This window comes from Sorex araneus, chromosome 6, assembly GCF_027595985.1.
Source record: "Sorex araneus isolate mSorAra2 chromosome 6, mSorAra2.pri, whole genome shotgun sequence".
Taxonomy (NCBI): domain Eukaryota; kingdom Metazoa; phylum Chordata; class Mammalia; order Eulipotyphla; family Soricidae; genus Sorex; species Sorex araneus.
The window spans coordinates 103,154,442-103,171,195 of record NC_073307.1 but is presented as its reverse complement, the minus strand read 5'-3'; the positions used below and the strand labels follow the sequence as shown (position 1 = coordinate 103,171,195).

Genomic DNA, 16,754 nt, shown 5'->3' with positions numbered 1-16,754 from the left:
CACCTAAAAATCTACAATGGCTTCTCACTGCCTAAAATCTCATACAGTATTGTGATTGTGAGCAAGGATTCTGAAACATAGTACCTAGGCCTGAATTCCCTGCTACCATCTGTTAACCATGTGAATCTGAGCAAGTCACTTAAGGTCTTAGGGCCTCAGTTTTCTCACACATAAATAGGAAAATAACTGTACCTACCCTCTCATGGTTCATATAAAATTTAAAAATGCTAACAGGAATTCAATACTGGGTCTGGATATAAAATACTAGGAATAATAGGAATTAATAGGAATTCAATAAAATAATAGAAATAAAATAATAGAGATTCAATAAAATTCAATAGAATAATAGGATAAAATAATAGGAATTCAATATGGGGCTGGATAAAAGTACATGCCTTTAAACTTCCGCACCACATCCTCAGGACTGAACCACAAACCCAGCTGGCTGAGAATCAGCAAGATGGGCCTCTGGCCTCCTGGCACTGCTTGAGAAACCCAAAATAATAAATACATTTTTAATTAAATAAGTTTAGTATAAAAACCCTAAGAAAGTGGGACGAGAACAATAGTACAGTGAGTAGGGCACTTGCCTTGTATGCAGCTGACCAGGGTTTGATCTCCGACATTCCATATGATGCCCACCAAAATATCCCAAATGATATCCGTTCCCCCAACCTACCTCCCCAGCCGCCGGCCCACCAGGAGTGATCCCTGAGTATAGAGCCAGGAGTAAGTCCTGAACACCCTTGGGTGTGACCCAGAAAAACAGATAATAATACTGAGAGGCCAGAAAAGTGGTTTAGTAGGAAAGCTGATGATTAGCATGTATGAGACCCTGAGTTTATTCCTCAGCAGAGAGAGAGAAAGACAAAAAAAAAAAAGTGATTTTAAAATAAAATAAAACAGTGCTTGGTACATGGTTAAGAGATTATTTGAGCAAATTCTATTAACGGATTTTGGTTTTAAGAGTTTGTCCAATGCAGAGAAGAGCTATTGCCCTGATCATTTCACATTCTATAACTCACTAGCTTCCAATTTTTTGACTTCATCTTTTTTACTTCATCTTCTATGATGATCTGCCTTTACCCAGAATACCAGTCCCCACTGCACAGTCCTTCCCTCTATCCTTGGCTGCAAACTCCCTCTGTCAGTGCCACTTCCAGCTGCCATAGAAATCACCTGCTCCGCAGAGTGCCCATCGGGGAGGCCATCCTGAAGAGAATCAGCATCCTAAGCATCCTGCTCTCAAGGCTCACACCTCCCTGCACTCAGATCATTCTGACAGTCCAAGTGTCTCCATGAATTTCTGTAGTGTGAAAGCCTTGAACAGGGCCGGGGAAATAGATCAAAGGGCTGAAGCACATGCTTTGTATGTGGAGGCGAGTCCTGGGTTCAATCCCAGGCTCCTCATAGTCTCCCAAGTATTGCCAGGAGTAACACCTAGCTCTGATGCAGAAGTAGCCCCAAAATAAAGACAACAGAATTTTATAAACAAATTGCATCACACCATCTCCAGGAAGCCTCCTGATTATATGGACTTCATATCTGCAAGGCAAGTGCTCTAGTGATGAGGTACATTCGCAACCTTTATTTTCTCAAAGATTAAAAAGTACTGTTGTTCCACAGTTACCTCAAAACAGATAAGACCCTAAAGTGGGAGCAGACACCTAGGATACCTGTACTACTATTATACTACTTTCTATAATAAGCATTCTATAGGAGGTTAGCCTGCAATCAGATCTAAGTCTGTCTGACTTCAATGTCTGCGCCTTACTGGGGCCTGGGAGACAACATGAGGTAAGGCACTTACTTGCCGTACATGTAGTCAACCCTGATTCAAATTCCCAGCATCACATATGGTCATCAGATGACAGCCAGGTGTCACTCCTGAGCACAGAGGCAGAAACAGCCCCTGAACACTGCCAGGTTTGACCCCAAAACAAACAAACAAACAAACAAAAAAGCCTATGCCTTTGTATCATTATGCTATATTCCCTAACAGTTGTTAATTCTAAAAATTCTTTTTTATTTTTTTTTGCTTTTTGGGTCACACCCAGCGATGCTCAGGGGTTACTCCTGGCTTTGCACTCAGGAATTACTCCTGGCGGTGCTTGGGGGACCATATGGGATGCCGGGGATCGAACCCGGGTTGGCCGTGTGCAAGGCAAACGCCCTACCTGCTGTGCTATCGCTCCGGCCCCCTCTAAAAATTCTTAAGCTGCAGACACAATACTTACTAAGTACAAAGGCTCATACTTTGTAAAAAAGTGTAAGATTTAACAATGAAACTCATAATTTGTTGATACTGACTACAAGAACAGAAATAAGGACATAGGGACAGAGCAATTGGAGGCAATGGAAATTCACTGGTGGAAGGGGAAGTTCAGGGAAGTCGGTACTTTAGCTAGTCTAGTGATGAAGAATACATATACTAGGGAAAGTTTTTACAGGGGCCAGCTTCCCCCTATCCAATAAAGAGACAGGAGAGGAAAGAAGGTTGTTGTTTGGTCTGGCTTGGTTTTATCAGACATGGCATTTGAAGCACTGACAAGGTGCCTTCTGGGAGCACAAACCAAGCTGGGTGGCCACCAGATACAAGTTACTTAATAATTGCCCTCTTGGACACAATGAACTTGACAGTTTTTATTTTGACAGAATCTAAAGTCTAAAAGAAAATTTTTTTTAACCCACTAAATAAATTCTCCACATGAGTGATGGTAATATTCTAAAGGGCACAGCTTTATTTATCCTCACTTAAGCTGAATATAGAAGAAATGAGGTTACACAATTATAACTATAATGATAAATAACTAATGAGAGCTCATCATGTGTCAAGCAATCTGCTAAATATTCCACATGGATTATTTCCTCTTAAATTTCATGATTAGCTATATAAAATAGATAAATTATAATCTCTGGATTATAGATGAGGAAGCAAACTCAGAGAAACTAAGTAACTTGCCCAAAGAGTTCCTAGCAAGCAACAGGGCCAAGAAGACTGGCCCTGGAGCCCATGTCCTTTCTCACTAGATTGTTGGGAATCCCTCCCTGACAACATCCTCTCCCACAGACCATTATCCCTGTAGTGACATTTATATCCCCATTCACTCTACCAGGGCAGTGAGCATAAACTAAGTATGAGTTCCATAAAAGCGATTTGCTTTGCTTTGTTTTTGTTTGGGGGCAATACCTGACAGTGCTCAGGGCTTACTCCTGGCTGAGCTCAGAGATCATTCCTGGCAAGCTTGGGGGACTATGTTGGGTGCTGGAGATCAAATCCAGGTCTGCTGCATGCAAGGCAAGCTCCCTACCCACTGCACTACAGCTCTGGCTCCAAAAGTGATTATTAAATCTTAACACTTCAACACTTCCTCATTTTCCTTGTACACAGCATTATATCCACAGTTCAGTTTAAAAAACTCTTGCAGTGGCTAGATCAACAGTACAGCAGGTAGGGTGTTTGCCTTGCATGCAGCCGACCTGGGTTCGATCCCCAGCATCCCATATGGTCCCTCAAGCACCACCAGGAGTGGTTCCCAAGTGCAGAGCCAGGAGAAAAAAAAAAAAAAAAGCTCTTGCAATAAACACCAGAGATATAGCATAATGATAAGAAGGCCTTAAAGCCAAACAGACTTAGATCTGAATACAAGGACAGTTACTTCTTAGCTCTGTTTGCTCCTTTACTTGCTCTTAGAGCCACACCCAGGACGCTCAGGACTGTTCTGGCTCTGTGTTCAGAAGTGACCGCTGGCTCTGCACTCAGAAGTGACTGCTGGCAGTGCGCAAGGAACTTATGCAGCGCCAGGGATTCAAATCAAGGTTGGCCACACGCAAGGCAAGCACCGTAAGCCCTGTACTATCTCTCCAGCCCATTTCTTAGCTTTAGATCTTCACTAAGTCACTTAATCACACTGGGGTTTAAAGGAGTGAAAATTTTCACCATACACATTGTGAAAAAAGAGAGCTATGCACTTTGGCACCTCGGGGTGAGGCACATGAAAGTTCTTTTCATTTTATTTACTATCCTCCTCCTCTCTGTACCTACATTATAGACAGAAAGAAAATATATTTAGCTGGGAACCCAGAGTCTAATTTGCTGTCATCTTAGCTAAGTGCTTCTTTCTGAGTTTCAACGTTCTCATCTACAACTCACTGGACTAGTGGTTCAGAACAAATAGAATAAGACATGCTTGTGTGGCTGGAAAAGGACTGCATAGATTAAAGGAATTTTTGTTATTCCACTTATCTGACTTTTTAATCAGCCCTCAACTGGAGAGAAGCGTCTTGAAGCTCGTGGAAGAAGACTAATCTCTCAGAGACGTTAGAGCTATAAAAGGAGGGAGTATTTGCACTGTCACTAGGAGAAGGAGCCAGCCCCACTGAGAAGCTCAAGCAAGACACGGCCAAGTGGCTCTGCTCCAGCGGTCCCCAGCTAATTAAGGCCTTCCTCCCCTGCCCTATCTGCTGTGACCTCCACAGAGGCGAGAGAACACCAAGTGCTCCACAGCAGCTCTTCTCCTGGCCAGAGGGACAGAAGGTATTGCTGGCCAAGAATCAGCCAAAGCCATTGCTAAGAGGTGGCTTGTCCTTAGAACAGGCTACAGACAAAGAGCCCTCTGGCTGCCCTGAGGTTAGCAACTCAGAACTACTAAGAGTCGGCCCCCAACACTGCTACCAAGACCCTGCTTCTGGAAGCCAGCAGATGCGACACCATTGAAGCCCAGGACAGGTTAGGAGTCCACTTTGCTATGGAATAAGGGAAAGAATACTGGGCAGGCCCAACTCTCATAAGAAATGGCTAGTCTGGATCTGTGATCGTCAACCACTAACGCACAGACTGGTGTGGGTCCACTGGTGTAAAACAGCCAAAACTCACTGGTCTACTGCCTTGGTTTTAACTCTGTCTGTGGACCCGTGCGCAGGACAGGCCCTAGTCTGCATGTGTAAAAGGTTTGAAGAATGCTGGTCTAGATGCTTCCCAAGCCACCTTGCAGGCTGTTACACAGGCCTCAGGCCTTAACCACTTCCTTTGCTCATTAAAGCAGAACCTCCCACTTGGCTCCCTCCCCATGCCCTTCAAAGGTTAAAATCTCGTTTTGTTGAAAGGGCTTCACTGTGGATTGGGAAAGAATAGCAGAACATAAAAACAACTTACATGAGGAAGTCTAAAGGTTTAAAAAGTCTCACAAATTAGACACGGGCAGTTAAGGTCCCTGTCTCACAGTTCCTGGTTCCTGGAGCTTATCAAACAGCTGCAACCCAGCAGTATGCAAACTTTTATTTTTTTTAACAATGTAACTTTCTTTTTCAAATGTAGTCAAGCTAAATCTAATTCTAAGTCTCAATATCTAACTATGTCTCAATTTAATAATGGATCTAACTGATAAACATCCATGACCGCTAAAATCATTAGGCAAAAAACAAGGAAAGGAAGAAAATACTATATGGTTGAAATTTTTTTCCCAAAAAAGAAACAGAGGATCAGGCCCTGACTCAGTACATGCATCTAATGCATGAAGACCAAGATTTGATCCCTGGCTCCTCCATGCCCACAAAAATAGAAAAGTTAAAACTGATTGTGATCAAACCTCAAGATCCAACTACAAATTTAAAGATCATACGGAAAATACAGAGCATGCCAGATATTACCACAGAGAAATAATCAGCAAAGCCTAGAAACTGAAAACCTTCTTAGGACAAATGATCAAATGATGCGGCTTCTTTCATATAAAATTGCAAGCAAATAAAGGTGGTGGTGGGGTGGGGGGAGTCAAAGGGTGTGACTCAGTGGTAGAGTGTGAGGTCCTGAGTTCAATCCCTAGCACCACCCATCCCACATTGCAATCCCTGGAGCCAATGCTATGCCTGGCACCACCACAGGCTTGTGACAACCTCCCCACCCCCACCCCCAGCCCCTACATTGCAGCAACAACAACAAAATCATGTCTTTAAAGTCAAATTGCAAACGAAAGAAGTAACAGAGGAAGCTACAAACTAGAAAAAAACCTAAGACTGAAGCCAGAGCCATACATAGTAGAGCAGGCCAGGCATTTGCCTTACACACAGCTGATTAGATTAGATCCCTGCACCACATATGCATCCCCACCCCCCATCGCCCACCCCCAGCCCAGCGAAGAACAACCCTGAGCACAGAGTCAAGAGTAAGTTTTGCCTGGTGAGGAGAAAGAGGAGGGAGGGAGGGAGGGAGGGAGGGAGGGAGGAAGGAAGGAAGGAAGGAAGGAAGGAAGGAAGGAAGGAAGGAAGGAAGGAAGGAAGGAAGGAAGGAAGGAAGGAAGGAAGGAAGGAAGGAAGGAAGGAAGGAAGGAAGGATGGATTCTATTCCCAGCATCCCATATAGTCTCCCAAGCACTGTCAGGAGTAACTCCTGAGTGCAGAGCCAGGAATATCAGGAGCATCACTGGGTGTGGCCCCAAAAAACAATAAACAAATAAATAAAAAGTTATACTCTGAATTTCAGCTTCCTCTTAAGCATACAGTACAACCTCCCAGGATAGCAATTGAGAATGAAATCCAAGAAAGAATGAAAATCTTTTACATTTTTTAAAGTATATATAATTAGTAGGACCACTTAGGAGACAATTTGCTATTTATTCCAGATAGTAAACATACTCAACCTCCACCCCACCCCAAAACCCTTCCAATCCTCAGCAAACATTCATAAATCTTCTGAGAAGTCATGAGAAACATCAGAAATTAAGACTGGCTCCGTAGATAAGCCTTCTTCCCACCACAGTCCTCGTCCCACCTGCACTCCCATTATAATGTGTCTACATGGGAAGGGCTGGAAGGGGGATAGGCTGCAGGAACGTGCCCTAAATTATACTGAAAATTGACCGTCAGTCTAGAGTCTAGGTCTCTAAACCTCCAATCCTAAAAGACAAAAAATAAATAAATCCAAAAAAGGCCCTGGTGATGAAGGCTGAGAAGTAGGGGCGGGGGGATGTTCAGTGTTAATGACAGTCAACTTCCGACTCCTGGCTCAGAAACTGTGGGACCTCCCTCGCCTTTAGATCAACACTTAAGATGATTTTCCTTTCACAGTCTCATGTTCCACATGTTTTTTGTTCATAAACAAAGTGTAGCCAGTCAGCTGTGTTTACTATCACTACTTTCCTTATTTCTAAATTCTTGATCTGGATTTTAACCAGCCATATACAATTATCAAAGATTCATAACAGTATTGTGAAAATCACACACTTTGCCGTTCTGGGTTTGTTCCTAATTAGCGAGAAAGTGAAAGTAAACATGTAGATTTTCAAGCACTGGGCCTGCTACCAGTTGCTTTTTTCGGCTCACAGTGTTCAAGGTCATTGACTAACTGAACAGGTTTATGTCCTGTGATGTCATCAACTTCCACTCAGAGTCCAATCAGCATGAACAAACTAGTGTCACCATACAGAGTTGACACCAGTGAAAAACAATGATACTTACTGCAGTTAAATGTATAACTTGGGGTCAGAAAGATAGTACAGCTGGTAAGGTGCTTGCCTGGCACACAGCTTACCTGGATTTGATTTCTGACACCCTGTACGGTCCCCCAAGCCCTGCCAGGAGTGATCCCTGAGCACAGAGTCAAGAGCCTGCCAGGTGTGACCACGGGGGAAAAAGATACAGTTTTTATTCCATTTGAAGATATGCTAACTATATGGGGCTAGAGCGATAGATAGCACAGCGGGTAGGGCATTTGCCTTGCACTCGGCCGACTGGGTTCGATCCCCAGCATCCCATATGGTCCCCTGAGCACCACCAGGAGTAATTCCTGAGTGCAGAGTTAAGAATAAGCCCTGTACATCGCCAGGTGTGAACCAAAAAGCAGGAAAAAAAATGCTAACTATTAAATTAATTTATGTAATAGCAAACATTTACTAAGTGTCCCTATCCATGACCCTTTGTTAGCTAGGCACTAAGGACAAAATGGATAAAGTATAACCCATGGACTTAAAGAATTTAATGTTTTCATAGATCCCTACCTAAGGTTCCAGAGACCACAGGTAGAAAGGATTATGCTGAAAGGCATTACATTTTTATTCTCTAAAGATTACAATTTGGAGTTGGGGTGATAGTACAGTGGGAAAGGTGCTTGCCTTGCATGCGGCCAACCAGGGTTTGATCCCCAGCACTCCAAATGATCTCTCAAACCCCACCAGCAGTGAACCCTGAGCTGAGTTGGCAGTAATCCTTGAGCACTGCCTGATGTGACCTCCCCACTCAAAAACCTATTTTTTTCTTTTTCTAAAAAGGAAACTTTCGGGGCTGGAGTGATAGCACAGCAGTTAGGGCGTTTGCCTTGCACACAACTGACCCAGGTTCGATTCCCAGCATCCCATACAGTCCCCTGAGCACCGTCAGGAGTAATTTCTGAGTGCAAAGCCAGGAGTAATCCCCGTGCATCATCAGCAAAAAAAAAGAAAAAAGAAAAAAAAACTTTCTCTGTAACAAATAATTTCTGAAAAGAAAACTTGTTTCAAGAAATATCTCTTGGATAGTAGAAATAAGTACCAGGAGGTTGTCTCCATGGCTTGGAGGCTGGTCTCTCATTCTGGGTAACTCAGGGAAGGGACCACCAAGTAAAATGTGGTCGAGGGTCATGTGGGGGAAGGGTGATGCGGGCCGAATATAGACTAGAGACTGAACACAATGGCCATTCAACACCTTTATTGCAAACCACAACACCTAATCAGAGAGAGAGAACAAAAGGGAAGACCCTGCCATAGTGGCAGTGTGGGGTCGGGAGAGACGGGACTGGGGAGGGTGGGAGGGATGTTGGGTTTACTGGTGGTGGAGAATGGGCACTGGTGAAGGGATGGGTTATCGAACTTTGTATGGGGGAAACATGAGCACAAAAATGTATAAATCTGTAACTGTACCCTCACGTTGACTCACTAATTAAAAATAAACTAATAAAAAAAAAGAAAAAAAAAAGAAGTATCTCTTGGGTCAGGAAGATAGCTCAAGAAACTAGAATGCCCCGGGCACACTAGCTTCAGATTCACTCTCCAGGACCACGTGGCCTCCCAAGCACTGCCAAGTGTAGCCTGATGATCCCCAAAGCAACCCTGGGCCCCATGGCACTCCAATGCAACGCCAAACCCACACAGCCAGGCTACTAGAGAGAGTGACCTCCAGACTCTGAAAGCATTACTTGGAAAGATCCTCCCTTCAAAAACAAACAATGAAATACCTTCCAAAATGCATGTTTGACCTGCTCTCAAATAGAAGCTGCTTCATTACTAAGAAATCAGGAAAAGCGTTTGTGAAATCAAGGTCTGTGTCAATATATATTTTTATTGACTTCGATCAGCAAACAGTAGCCCTGAGGCCAAACTCTGCCTAACACCTGTTTCTGCTGTTAGTCACCAAAATAAAATTTCATTGGAATACAGCCACGCGTGCTCATTTACATACTATCCATGGCTGCTTTCCTGTCACTTCAATAAAAACCATCTAGCAGGCCAGAGCCACAGTACAGTGGGTCGGGTGCTGGCCTTGCACAGAGCTGACCTGGTTTTGATCCCCAGCACCACATATGGTTCCCCAGTCCCCACCAGGAGTAATTCCTGAGTACAGCATGTTGTCACCCCCCCAAAAAAAAATTTTTTTTTAACATATATATTTATGTGTGTATGTATTACCTGGTTCTTTACAGAAAATATTTGCCAACCTCGATGTTAGACACTAGACATGCAGAAATGTATCTGCATATTGATCTGAGTGAGAGTTGTATGCATATGCTCTCAGATGAAAATTCAGCAAACATTTCATTCATTTTATTATATGTGTATAATAAGTCAATACCATTTTTTAATGAAATCTAAAAGATGTCTTGGTACCACTGCCCACTAGCAACTCAAAATCTGGCAGAAGGGGCTGGGAATGTGGCTCAGCAGTACACAACATTCCTTGCATGCGAGGCCCTGAGTTTGATCCCTGGCACCACATACACACACACCTAATCATAATGATTAACTATAGCAGTGAAGACTCAAAGAGAAAACAAATACCCTACCTGGGCATGCAAGACCAAGTCCTTTGCAGAAAAGATAACTGAAGTTATCCTGAAGAATAGGAAGATATAAATCAGGAAGGAAGTGCCAGGGGTGAAAAAAAATGAAAGTGAAAGGGAGAAGTTGTCCCAGTTCCTCCAAATATATTCAAAGGCTCGTAAGTGTGTATGTGGGGGGTGCAGGGAGGGAGGAGGTGCAAAGAGGGGGGTGTTTAAAACAAAAGAAAACTCACCAAGTCCTTAGGAAATGACAAGTAGTTCACAAAACTCATAGATAAGGTGCTAGTAGAAACAAACAATGAGATTGAGGGGCCAGAGTGATAGGATAGTGGGTAGGGCACTTGGCTTACATGAGGCTGACCTGGGTTGGATCCTCAGCATCCCATATGGTCTCCCAAGGACCATCGGAAGTGATTTCTGAGTGCAGAGCCAGGAGTAACTCCTGAGTATAGCCGAGTGTGGCCTCCCCCACACCCCCCCCACAAAAAAAAGAAAAGATGAGATTGAAGGGGTCAGATCACAGAAAGCCTCTTATGAGCCACTTATATAATTTAGTGTCTAAATAAGGTTACTTCTAAGGGTAAAGGAAAGCCAGGAAAGTAGTTGCAATTAAGGACTATACCAGGAAAATATCATCATTCTATTTATATGCCATATTAAAAATCTTGGACTTTGACCTACAAAATAGAACAAGATAATAAAAAGGCTTCTAAAAGAGCAATACCAATATTTATTATACTTTAAAAATAGTGTACTTTATTTATTTAACCTAAAATACACAGAGCATTTATTATATCAGGCAGCCTTAAACACTTCACAAATATTACTTATTAATTCTCATAACTACCCTGTGAGATAGATATAATTATATATTCATCCTACCTTTTGAGATAGATATTATTATTGTCTTCATTATTTTGATAGAAGACATGGATTTTTTTTTTCTTTTTGGGTCACACCCGGCGATGCACCAGGCAAACTCCTAGCTCTGCACTCAGGAATTACTCCTGGCAGTGCTCAGGGGACCATATGAGATGCTGGGAACCGAACCCGAGTTGGCCTCGTGCAAGACAAATGCCCTACCCGCTGTGCTATCGCTCCAGTCCCAAGACATGGATTATTAAGCACCAAAATGACAACATTTAGTAATAGAGTCAAGAAAATGAATCCAGCAGTCAGGCCTCATAATTTGTGCTGTTCCCATTCCATCTTGGGTCCTGTCTTTAACATTTATCCAGAAAATTCTGAGTCCTTTAACAATGTGAGGTCATTCTGTACAAGAACCCATATCACTTAGGATTTCTCTATAGCATTATTTCTTTTCTTTTCTTTTCTTTTCTTTCTTTATTTTTTTTTTCAAACACAAATTGTAGCACTATTTCTGATCAGTTACCAAAATACCTGCCTTCCTCACTACACTGTAAACTCTATAAAGTGTTACTGGTTGGAATAAATTTGTTTACCACTGTGTTTCTATAGATCGATATATTTATTAGCCTTCAAATTAGAACTAATATTAGTAGCAAATATCACTGGCGCCAGAGACATAGTACACCAGGTAAGGTGTTTACCTTGAATGCAGCTGACTTGAGTTTTATCCCTGGTATCCCATATGCACCCCTAAGCCCTGTCAGAAGTGAGCTCTCAATGCAGGGCCAAGAATAAGCCCCAAGCACTACTGACTGTGGCCCAAAACTCAAAAAATAAAATAACTAGCATTGAATATTTACCTTGACAGACATTGTTCTAAGAGCTTTAAAGACATAAATTGGGGGCTGGAGCGATAGCACAGTGGGTAGAGCGTTTGCCTTGCACGCAACCGACCTGGGTTCGAATCCCAGCATCCCATATGGTCCCCTGAGCACCGCCAGGGGTAATTCCTGAGTGCATGAGCCAGGAATGACCCCTGTGCATTGCCGGGTGTGACCCAAAAAGCAAAAAAAAAAAAAAGACATAAATTGGGGGCAGTGAGATAGAACAGTGGATAAGGTACTGCACACATCTGATGTGGCTTCAGTCCCCAACACTACTCAAGATCCCCCTCAGCCCTACCAAGAGTGATTCCTAAGTACAGAGTCAGGAATAAACCCTGAGCTCATCCAGGTGTGTTCCTCCACAAAAAAACAGAAACACCCTTTAAGGGCCAGAGAGATAACTTCAGAGGTTGAGGTATGATTCACAGGAGGAAGGCCAGGATTCAATCCCTGGCACCACATGATCTGAGCACGGACAGGAGTGACCTCCTCTCTAGCACAGAGCAAGAAATAGCCCCGAATGTTCCCCTCATCCCCTAAAAATAAGTTAAATAACTTGTTCAAGGTTATATTTAGTAAGTACTGGAGCCAGGATTCCCAAAATATTGAATACTCTTAATTGTATGCAATACTGCCTCTGACAACGAATGAATGGTAAACAGTGGCTGGCATTCAGCAGACACACCATAAACAAGTTATTTTTTCAGGTACTGAGGAAAAGACAGATTATGGTTAGCACTCCTTCTTGCCCCTAAGTGACAGGCTTGTTCACAGAAATAAAAAACACCTATCAGCATCACTGGGAAGTAAACATAGTACATAATTAAAAACACAGACTTTGGAATTTGAAGATAAAATTTCTAATTAGCTTCAGTCCCACTTCCATCAATTATTACTAGATACATGACCTTATAATCCTCATTCATAAAGTAATGATAATAAAATCTACCGCATTGTATATTAAGAGAATATGCAGTAAATATATAGCTGTGCCTATATAAAAATACTAAATATGCATGATTTTATCATAACATTTAATACTTTTTGTCTTATTAGCAGTGGACGTAGTCTAGCTCAGAATTCACGTGATTCCCTAACAAGTCCCCTGAATTCCCCAACCGCTCCCCTCCATCTCTGGAAAACCAATCTTGACTATTTTACAAGTTTGGAGTTCAAGTGGGTATTGTACGTAAACAGTGTTTCATGGAGACATCTGGCCCCATGCCTGGAGAGGTGAAAGTTCTCTGGGTGGGGTACAAATCCCATCGCTTACGCCATACCTTCCAGACCAAAATCAGGAAACCACCACCTCTGGTTGAACTAACAGATATTGAAAGACATCTGCAAGATGGCTCAAGTGACAGAACACATGCCTGACATTTCGCAGAGAGGAGGTCAGTGCTCAGTACCACCTGCCCACTCCCCAGCACCCTGAGGAGTGATCCCAACTTAAGAGGGGGGCGGAGGTAAGATAAAAATCTTAGTGAAATTCTTACTGACAAGCTAGCAAGCAGTGCTGTTTTAGTCCAAGAAACTGTCCAGGAAATGCCAAGAGTTTCTATCAGTGCTGCTGAGTCTAACAGGGATTATAGAACAAAGTTTTTGACGTTTCATGCGCAATAAAAGATTCTCAACAATCTTTGTGACAAACAACTCGAATCTTTCAGGATGTACAGCCCCAGACAGACCAGATGGTATGGATCACAAAAAAAAGTTATAGAACTGGGGGCTGGAGTGATAGCACAGCAGGTAGGGCGTTTGCCTTGCACGCGGCCAACCCGGGTTCGATTTCCAGCATCCCATATAGTCCCCCAAGCACCGCCAGGAGTAATTCCTGAGTGCATGAGCCAGGAGTAACCCCTGTGCATCAACAGGTGTGACCCAAAAAGCAAAAAAAAAAAGTTATAGAACTGGAAGAAGTGGATCTCCAGAGATCACAATGACCTGAGTTAGCCCCTGCCTTAAGATTTAAAAAGCCTATTATTAGCCTCAGTTTACAGATAACGCAACTAAAGTCCATAGGGAGTAACTTACATGGTCCAGATCAGAAGTTGATAAAAAAGAAAAAAAAAAGTGTCTAGGGTCAGAGCTTTACTTCAGTAGAAAAGTAGATCCTCATGAGCTGGGAGAGAAGGAAGCTGGAATAGAGAAGGGATCACTAAGACAATGACAGTAAGAGGAATCATTCGGGATGGGAGATGTGTGCTGAAAATAGATAAAGAACCAAACATGATAGCCTCTCAGTATCATAATGTCCAAAAGTAGAGAGAGAATGTGGGGGAAATTGTCTGCCATGGAGGCAGGGGGAGGGTTGGAAAGGGGTATACTGGGGAATTGGTGGTAGAAAATGTACACTGGGGGAGGGATGAGTGTTTGATCATTGTATGACTGAAACTCAAACATGAAAGCGTGTAACTGTATCTCACGGAGATTCAAGAAGAAAGAAAGAAAGAAAGAAAGAAAGAAAGAAAGAAAGAAAGAAAGAAAGAAAGAAAGAAAGAAAGAAAGAAAGAAAGAAAGAAAGAAAGAAAGAAAGAAAGAAAGAAAGAAAGAGAGAAAGAAAGAGAGAGAAAGAGAGAGAGAGAGAGGAAGGAAGGAAGGAAGGAAGGAAGGAAGGAAGGAAGGAAGGAAGGAAGGAAGGAAGGAAGGAAGGAAGGAAGGAAGGAAGGAAGGAAGGAAGAAAAAGAAAAGTAGATCCTTAAAATATATGAGGCCTAGAGTTTAATTGCTGTACCCAGAAAATTTTTTTTAAAAAAGAGCATCTCAAGGAAGAATAATAACAATGACTTAAATGTATGATGTATAAAACTATTAAGGGGCCAGAGGGGTGTTGCCTTGCAAGCAGTCAGCCCAAATCAGATCCCCCAGCATCTCCATATGGTCCCCCAAGCCTGCCAGGAGTGATCCCTGAGCAGAGTGCCAGGAGAAAGGCCTGAACACAGTCAGGTCTGGCCCCAAAATTAAAAATCTGTTCAAACATATATCTAAGTGCCAAGATAGATTATTATGAGGAGCTACAAGTAAGGAACAAGGGCTGAGTTACTGAGGTCTCAGAATGAATGTTCCTTACAAAAGCTCCTCTGTATCCTTTGGACACCTCTAACACACCTCCAACACACTGTCTTGTAAACTGTTTACTTAACTCCCCATCTGATGGTAAGTAATTCCCTCAAGATTATGCATGTTTGGGAGTGAGGGAAAGAGCTCAAAAGAAATAGTGCACATGCTTTGCATGCAGAAGGTCCAAGTCAACTCCCAACACAATGTCCCCAAGCACCACCATGACTGAACCCCTGAGAAACACAGTAGGATAAGCTCCTGGACACTACCAGGTATGGCCCCCAAACAAACAAAAATATGGGAGAAGAATCTGGGCGTTCCGGTAAGCCACGCAGGCCAGAGAATGCTCCGGACCCCAGACCAGGCCAGCAACACAGGGGAGCCAGACGGAGGAGGTACAGTCGGTACGCCTTCTCCAGATGGAGCCCCGGCGACACTGAGCAGCTACTAACACAGCGCCGGGATGCGGGACTGGGACATCTCCAAACCTTTTCTGAAAAATGAAAACATACAATCTATTGATGCCATCCAGCATGTCTGACTGTTGGAGGAAAACCTCCAAATAATGATAGTGAGATTCCTGTTAAAAATTGAATGTAATCAAAGTAAGGAAAGAGTAAAGTGAAAAATGTCTGCTGCACAGGCAGAGGGGGAGTGGGAGAGGGGGGTATGCAGGGGTTTGGTGGTGGATCAAATATGAAAACTTTGTAACTGTATTTCACAGTTATTCAGTAAAAAATAATTTCAAAAAAATGTATATGCACATTTATTATCATCATCTATATTATCAGCACCTAGCCTAGGCATAAAATTGTACCTCCTGTTGACTCTGAAGAAACTCAGACTAACCCCATTTATCCTGTATAATGCTAAAAACAAGACATATGTAACTTATTCATAATCTACCAGACCAAGAGGCCAGACGATCAAGCCAAAAGTCTAGATAAGGCTAAGAGAAACTGACTTTGGCCAGGAAATCAGCCTTCCTATTTGTTCATCTATAAGTATTGACAATCATTTGAGAAAACCATATTAAAATTAGGGGGCTCATGCCTTGCAAGCACCAAAATCCAATCTCAATCCCCAGCATGCACCATATGTCTACCCAGTACCACTGGGTCCCAGTTGTGCTATGTATCACTAGCCCAAGCACTAAACCAACCAGCCCAGTAAGCTGAGTATTACCAGAAATGGTCCCCTGAGCATTGTTAAATTAAAGGTTTATGAAAGCACTCAACACAATTATATACGCTCTTAATAACTCCTAACTCCCTTGTCATACCCCCTCTAGTTGCTATAAAAAGAATTTCATTCCTTGGATCAACATTTATTAAACCACAAGCATTACTGGGCACTGTGTTAAGAGCTAGGGGTACTGGGGCCAAAGAAATAGTATGGCAGGTAGGGTACTTGCCTTACAAGTAGCCGGCCCAAGTTTGATCCCTGGCATCCCATATGATACCTCAAGCACCATCAGGAGTAATTTCTGAGTGCAGAGGCAGGAGTAACCTCTGAGCATTGCTTGGTGTGGTCCAAAAAAGCACCACCCCATGAACAAAAAACAATATATATATATATATTGCCCTAGGCATCTCTAATAGAATTTCAGCATCTGGTACAGTGTCCACCATAGCTGCCTGGCACACAGTAAACACTCAGTAGACAAGGAACTCTGGAGGCTACTCAATATGGACCCCTGTTGGGTTATTTGCCAGTACAGAAGGCCAAACCATCTGCTTGTCCTAGAAGACATTCAAACATAGAAGATCAAGTCCCTGGCTAACACCAAGGTCTACATTTACAGAGCCCTTCAAGAACAGAGCCTGAGCCCTGAGACAACCAGAGAAGTACAGAAACGATACAGATGCATTCCTCAAAACCTTGATTTAGAGATCAATTGGCAATGTTCCAAACTA

The 16,754-nt window shown here is 42.8% G+C and overlaps 1 protein-coding gene across 3 annotated transcripts in view; it reads right to left on the bottom strand.

Annotated features, from left to right (window-relative positions):
* Window positions 1-16,754, bottom strand: part of STIM1 (stromal interaction molecule 1) — a 196,064-nt gene that overhangs the window by 141,285 nt on the left and 38,025 nt on the right. The window lies entirely within an intron of this gene.